Here is a 6,677-nt window from a genome sequence, read left to right as displayed (position 1 = left end):
GTGAGGACGTGGCAAGGCCTGGAGTTCTGATCCATTTCCAACTTCTCTCATCAACCAAAGGCAACCAAATATTTGTCAATGACAAATTGGTCCGTTCACAGCAGTTCTACAAACACAGAAACTTTAGATTAATGGCTAAGAATGATTGCAGAGAGTATGTGGTAACAAAACACTCGGCCCGAGTGTATCAGGGGTGAAGAATTCATAGTGGGATGCAGTGCTCTTGTGTAATCATTTGCACAAGTTTCAGATGTTATTAATTATTAACCTGCTGAATCATTGGGAAAGCATGGGTCACTTGCGCTGCAGGCATTTCAAAGGGCTGCCTCCTTCCTGAAGCTGACAGTAGACTCACTGGTTCTTGTTTAGAGTTGCCAAGGCATATGCTTATCTCCAAGTCATAATGACATTCAACCATCTGCTCTGTGTCCTCATTCCTCACCTAGAGGCTATCAGAATGCTACCAGTTCTGTAGGATTTCAGAGGAAGTCGTTCAGAGAGGCTGCCTTTGAAATTTGTCGTTATCATTTTGCCTGCACACACAGAACAAACTCCTGAAAGACAATTAAAACACTGAGCTCTTTTTCCAACACTTAATGTTTTACTTGACTGATTTTATAGACACCTTTTATTATGCTTGCCTTTTTTCCATCTCAGCCAATTGCTCCAATGAAACATACTGCTTCTCTTATAGGGAACACCCATAAGACATTTTTCTCTAACTAGAGAAAATGAGATTATCGTTTTACCACAGAACTTTTTTAAGTTTTCAAATCATATCTTCTACATGAATATTTCACAGAAAAATAACAATTCTGTACATAAAATTCTACTTCTGGGCGAAGTGTACAATCTTTAGTCAGACCTCAAAATAAAATCGGGGTAGCATTTGCCAATTTGCAAAGAGTCTCTACACATGTGATCTTATTTCTCATCAAAACCACATGATGCTGGGGGGAGGGATAAATCAGGAGTTTGGGATTAACATATACACACTACAATATATAAAATAATCAACAAGGACCTACTGTATGGCACAGGAAACTATACTCAATATCTTGTAATAACCTAAATGAGAAACAAATTTTAAAAAGAACATAAATATATATGCATAACTGAATCACTCTGCTGTACACCTGAAACTAACACAACGTTGTAAATCAACTATACTCCAATATAAGATAAAAATTAGCAAACAAAAAAAACAAAAAATAAACCCACATGAGGCAGCATTTCCTTCCTACTGCTGCCAGGATGGCGATGCCCCTGTTGCGGTGCATTTCCTGGAGCCGGTGGTTTGGGAGCCCAGGTCGGTCAGGAGTCTTGCTCCGGGGCTGTGTAAAGCCCACTTGGGCACCCAGGGGTTGCTGGCGGTGCAGAAGGCTCGGGGTCTGTTCAAGGAATTCTCCCCAGAGAGAGGAACGAAGACAGAGCTCCCCCAGCTCTTTGACCGCGGCCCGACAAGCAGTTTTCCTCAGGCCATCCACCGCGGTTCGACCCCACGGCGGACTGGCTTCCGGTGGGGCACCTGCTGGCGCTTTGGGGCCTCACTTCCAGCGAGCGCGCCACCACGTGACCACGCTGGTGGGAGAAGCCATGGCGCCGGCGAGACCAAAGCTGCGGCACCGCAGAGCACTAGGCGCTGGAGGCGGAGCCTGTGTGAAGAGGCGTGTGCGCCTGCTCCAAGGGCTCGAGGCTCATCACCCGCGGCTGTTCACTAATGGGCCGACTTGGGGCAGCTTCGTGGTGCAGCGCAACCCGGCCTGGTACCGGAAGCAGCACCTGGTGGACTTCCTAGCGGCAGTGGTCGGCCACTTCCGCATGGGCACGCAGCTGAACCTCAAGAGCCTCGAAGGCAAGAGTTTGGCAGAGTTGTAATACCTGGTGCTCCAGGCCTCTGATTTCTACTACATGTTCCATCGTTATGGATGCCGGGTCCAGCTGGGTGGATCTGAACAGCTAGACAATATCATGTCCGAATCTGAGTTCATCCACAAGTTGACTGGAGAAGATGTATTATATTTGGAATCTCTGTTCCTCTAATTACAGCTGGAGCAAAACTGGGAAAGTCTGCTGGCAATGCTGTTTGGCTTATGGTATCGATTTTTTGTCAGGCAGCAAGATGATTGGGTAGAAAGGTCCCTGAATCTCTTCACTTTTCTGCCCCTTGCAGAGATTGACCACATAATGTAGCTACATGTCAAAGAGCCAGAAAAGCGGGGTCCTCGGAAACGACTTGCTGCATTAGTCACAAAGCTTGTTGAGGAACAAGAAGGGCTGGACTCTGCTAAAAGTTTCACACAAGCCCTTTAGCAGCATAGATGCACTGGAGGTCATGTGTGATCAAGGGTTATAAGAGTTGTCGAAAGAAGCTTCATTTCTGAATTAGTTCTTGACCCTGGAACAAGCGTCCTAGATTTGCTGCAAAGTAAATGCCGTTCCAGGTGGTCCCTGAGGGTATCAGATGATCACAGAAGGCAGAGTCAGTATAAATCTCAAACAAGTAACAAATCCTGAGAGTGTGTTGTCGGACCACATATTCTTAAGAATGGCCTTTCATTACATAAAATAGGAAAAAGGAATTTCTACGTGATAAAATGGCTTCAGCTGTGATGAAAAACCCTTCTGATGGTTCAAACTTATTCATCATTCATTCCCAAGACATACGAACTTATACCTTCGCTTTTGCAAATCCAAATCAGAGAATGGAGTATACTCTCGGCCTCACAGTGTGAGTAATTTCATTATTTATATAGGTTGATTATGTTTGTGGAGTAGTGGGCTATTTTATTTCCTGATCCGTAAACATTAAGGACTACCATAGAAAAGCATGATTTCCAGGATTAATCTCTTTTAATAATTATACTTCATGAAGAACGAAATGCTGTCTTTCCTATCCTGTCCTTGCTCTTTTGGAGATGAGTAGGAACACTGAAAAAGAGGTACTATAAGGACTTGTGGATACTTTTATATCAGGTGTGTATCTCACTGGATTTTTTTGTTGTTTGGGAAGCAAATACAGTTCTCCGTAAAAAAGGAGAAAAGTTAGAGGAAGTCATAGTTGGCATTAGAAATTGAAGTAGAAATAGTTTCTTTTTTAAAAATTAATTTATTTATTTATTGGCTGTGTTGGGTCTTCCTTGCTGCGGGCGGGCTTTCTCTATTTGCGGCAAGCGGGCGCTACTCTTCGTTGTGGTGCACGGGCTTCTCATTGTGGTGGCTTCTCTTGTTGCGGAGCACGGGCTCTAGGCGCGCCAGCTTCAGTAGTCGTGGCACATGGGCTCAGTAATTGTGGCTTGCGGACTCTAGAGCGCAGGCTCAGTAACTGTGGCACACGGCATGTGGGATCTTCCCGGAGCAGGGCTCGAACCTGTGTTCCCTGCATTGTCAGGCGGATTCTTAACCACTGCGCCACCAGGGAAGTTGCCAAAATAGTTTCTTTTCAAGGAAAAGAAAAATCAGTACTTGACTTTTCAGAAAGTTTCTAATCAATTTTCCAGTCCCTTGCCTTGTGTTTCCATATAATTAAATTTACTCATAGCCTTGTTTTTATATTCAGTAAAAAGGTAGCAATGTCTTAAAACTGATTTAAAAGTTGATAAATGTACAAGTTTCAACTTCTGTCCCCAATCAGATTGCAACTTGAGATGAACCAAAAAGTTAAGTAACCAACAAAATGAAATAGAGGCAAATATTATACTAAATATCCAACCATATGAGAATACCAAAAGATATTCCAGTAAGGGAAGTTTTCAGGTCAAATTTAAAGGATTTGGAATCAAGACAGTTCAGTTAAGCTCTGCATTCATCAGGCAAGTTGATTCTCCAGAACTATTTCCAACATCTGAAAAATCAAAGTATTAACACCCTTATTTCCCCTGAGGATCAAGTAAAACACAAACATACACACAAAATAGTCTACAATCAGATTTGTTCTAGAAAAATCTTACAGGCAGTAAAGCATGGCTTTAACAGTTCAAATCCTAGCCATTTACTACCTGCGTTACTTGGAGCAAGTCATTTATCTTCATATGCAAAAATGGAGATGTAATACTTCAGTCAATTTCAAAAATCTAAAAGGAAAAAAGTCATAAGACTTTCATACAGTATAAGATGTATTGCTATGTTCCAAAGTAGATTTATATGTTAAAAAGCTATAGCTTATCTAAACTTCCTTCTGGGAGTAAAGTTAGGAAGAATTCATTTACTGACAAACTTTAATGTCACTTCATACCGGCAACTTTATTTACGTAGTAAGAACATAGAGGTATCCATTAGAAATGTCAGAGATCATCTCTACATTTCAAAACTTCACTCAGCCTAAGGGCCAACAAAAGGAGGTTTTCATCTGTTGAAAGTCATCTGTGTTATTTCCAGTTTAGGGCTTATTATGAGTCAACCTATACATTCTTGTTCATGTTTCGATGTGAACAAGTATCTTCATTTTTCTGGGATAAATGTCTAGGAGTTGAATTGGTCAGTTATATGATAGTTGTATGTTTAGTTATTTAACAAACTGCCAAACTTTTCTAAAGTGGCCACATCATTTTATATTTTTACCGGTAACATATAAGTGACCCAATTTCTCAATGTCATCACCAGGATTTGGTGTTGTCATTATTTTTTATTTTAACCCCACTCACAGGTATGCAGTGATATCTCTTTGTGGCTTTGCTTTAATTCTCCAATGAACATTGATGTTGTACATCTTTTATGTGCTTATTTGCCACCTGTATAGCTTCCTTCATGAAACATCTTCTCATGTTGTTGGCCCATGTCCTAACTGCTTTGTACGTTGAATTCTGTGAATTCTCTATGTGATCTAGACACTAGTTCTTTATCAGATATGTGGATTGCAAATATTTTTACTCACCTGTAGCTTGTCTTTTCATCTTCTTAAAGTGTCTTTCACAGAGCAAAGATTTTAATTTTGGTGAAGTCTAATTTATCAATTTTTTTCTTCTGTTGACTTTCTTAAGACTAAGAACTCTAATCTACAGCTAGATCCCAAAGATTTCTCCTCCTAGGTTTACTTTTCTAAAATCCTTGTAGTTTTACTTTCTACATTTAAGTTTGTGATCCATTTTGAGTTAATTTTCTTATAAAATAAGAGAATTAGGTCAAAGTTTTGTTTTGTTTTTGTTTTTTGCATGTGGAAGTCCAAATGCTTTTGCACCATTTGTTGGAAAGGCTATGTTCCCTGTGTCTGGGAGCCTCTGTGCTTTATCTCAATTTATTTAGTGCATCGTTATCAAGATGTGTCCTCAGGTAGTCACTTCTTTGCTTCACACCATTTCAGCTTATGAAGGTTTCATAGGAATGCTCTACTTTCGGAGAACGGGAAAGCTGTCAATAACATTCCTAAAACGACAAAAGTATTAAAATGGAGAACAGATTAGTGGTTGCCAGGTGTTAAGGAGGATGAAAGGCAGTAGGGAATGGGTGTGGCTATAGAAGAAGGCAACATGAATGTCAATGTCATGGTTGAAATATTGTACTATAGTTTTGCAATATTACCACTAATGGAAAAGTGGGTTTGGAGTACATGGAATCTCTCAGCTTTATTTCTTGTATCTGTATGTGGATCTATAATTACCATAAAACCAGAGTTTAATTAAAAATCATGTATAACTATATTTCCTTGAGAATCAAACGTGATCGTGTCTATGAAAGCTCTTTATGACATATATATATACGTGTGTATCGGTGTGTGTATATATATATATATAATTTATTATCAAAGTAGCATCAATATTAAGTGTTTCTTTGCAGGCATATGAGTGGTATTTCGTCAGTGTATTGCACTCAGTGCATTTTCAAGCATTTAACTTTCAGGTTCTTGAGTGTATATGAAATGAGAAATAGTTAATGAGCATGCAGGTCAGATTCTAATGATAATTAGAGATAGATAACCTCACTCCTGACTTTGCACGCACATGTCTCTCTAGCGGTTGAGGATGCTGCTGCCAATGGTGTATTTAACAACCAGTGATGTACCAGTGATCCTGGGGAACTGATTCAACTTCTCTGGATATTATTTCCAATATATGAAAAGATATTTCTCCCGCTTAGGTAGGGATAATGTAACATAATGAATCAATGGATATAAAAGTGCCTTATGAAGTATATGCTCACATATTTTATGATTTATTTATTATAGTATGATTACAACAGGGAATTGATTTGGGGGATTCTGATCTACAGTATTTCTGGAGTTTAATATTCCAGGTGTGAGGCTGATGCTTTTAAATATAGTGTGTTTTAAGTACAGTACCTATGTGTCCTCCCCTTGAGTCTGAGAGAGCAGGACATGTTCCAACCCACAGAGCTCAGTGAAAATAACACTGCGTGATTTCCAAGGCTAGGTCCTAAAAGACCATCCAGCTTCCACCTTGTTTGCTGGAACACTTGCTATTGGAATTCTGAGCTGCCCTGTGGGAAATCTGACCATCCTAAGGTCGCCATGGTGATAAGGCCTTTTGGAGAAATCACTTGGAGAGGCCCTAGTGCTACACTGAGAGAGATCCGGTGAGCCCCAGCCATCCATATCATCTCAGCTCAGGCACCAGACATGCAAGGGAACAAGTCTTAGGTAATCTCAGGCCTCATCTGCTCAAGTCAACCCCAGCCATTTGAGTCTCCCCAGCCAAGTTTCCAGGCAGAACAGTGCAGACAAG

The 6,677-nt window shown here is 40.5% G+C and overlaps 1 pseudogene; it reads left to right on the top strand.

Annotated features, from left to right (window-relative positions):
- Window positions 1-1,254: 1,254 nt before the first annotated feature.
- On the top strand, window positions 1,255-2,613 carry LOC101324557 (tyrosine--tRNA ligase, mitochondrial pseudogene; annotated as a pseudogene).
- The last annotated feature ends 4,064 nt before the right edge of the window (window positions 2,614-6,677 follow it).

The sequence above is a fragment of the Tursiops truncatus genome, chromosome 10, assembly GCF_011762595.2.
Source record: "Tursiops truncatus isolate mTurTru1 chromosome 10, mTurTru1.mat.Y, whole genome shotgun sequence".
NCBI classification, from domain to species: Eukaryota; Metazoa; Chordata; class Mammalia; order Artiodactyla; family Delphinidae; genus Tursiops; species Tursiops truncatus.
Note: the sequence above shows the minus strand (reverse complement) of the source record. Positions and strands in the feature narration are given on the sequence as shown.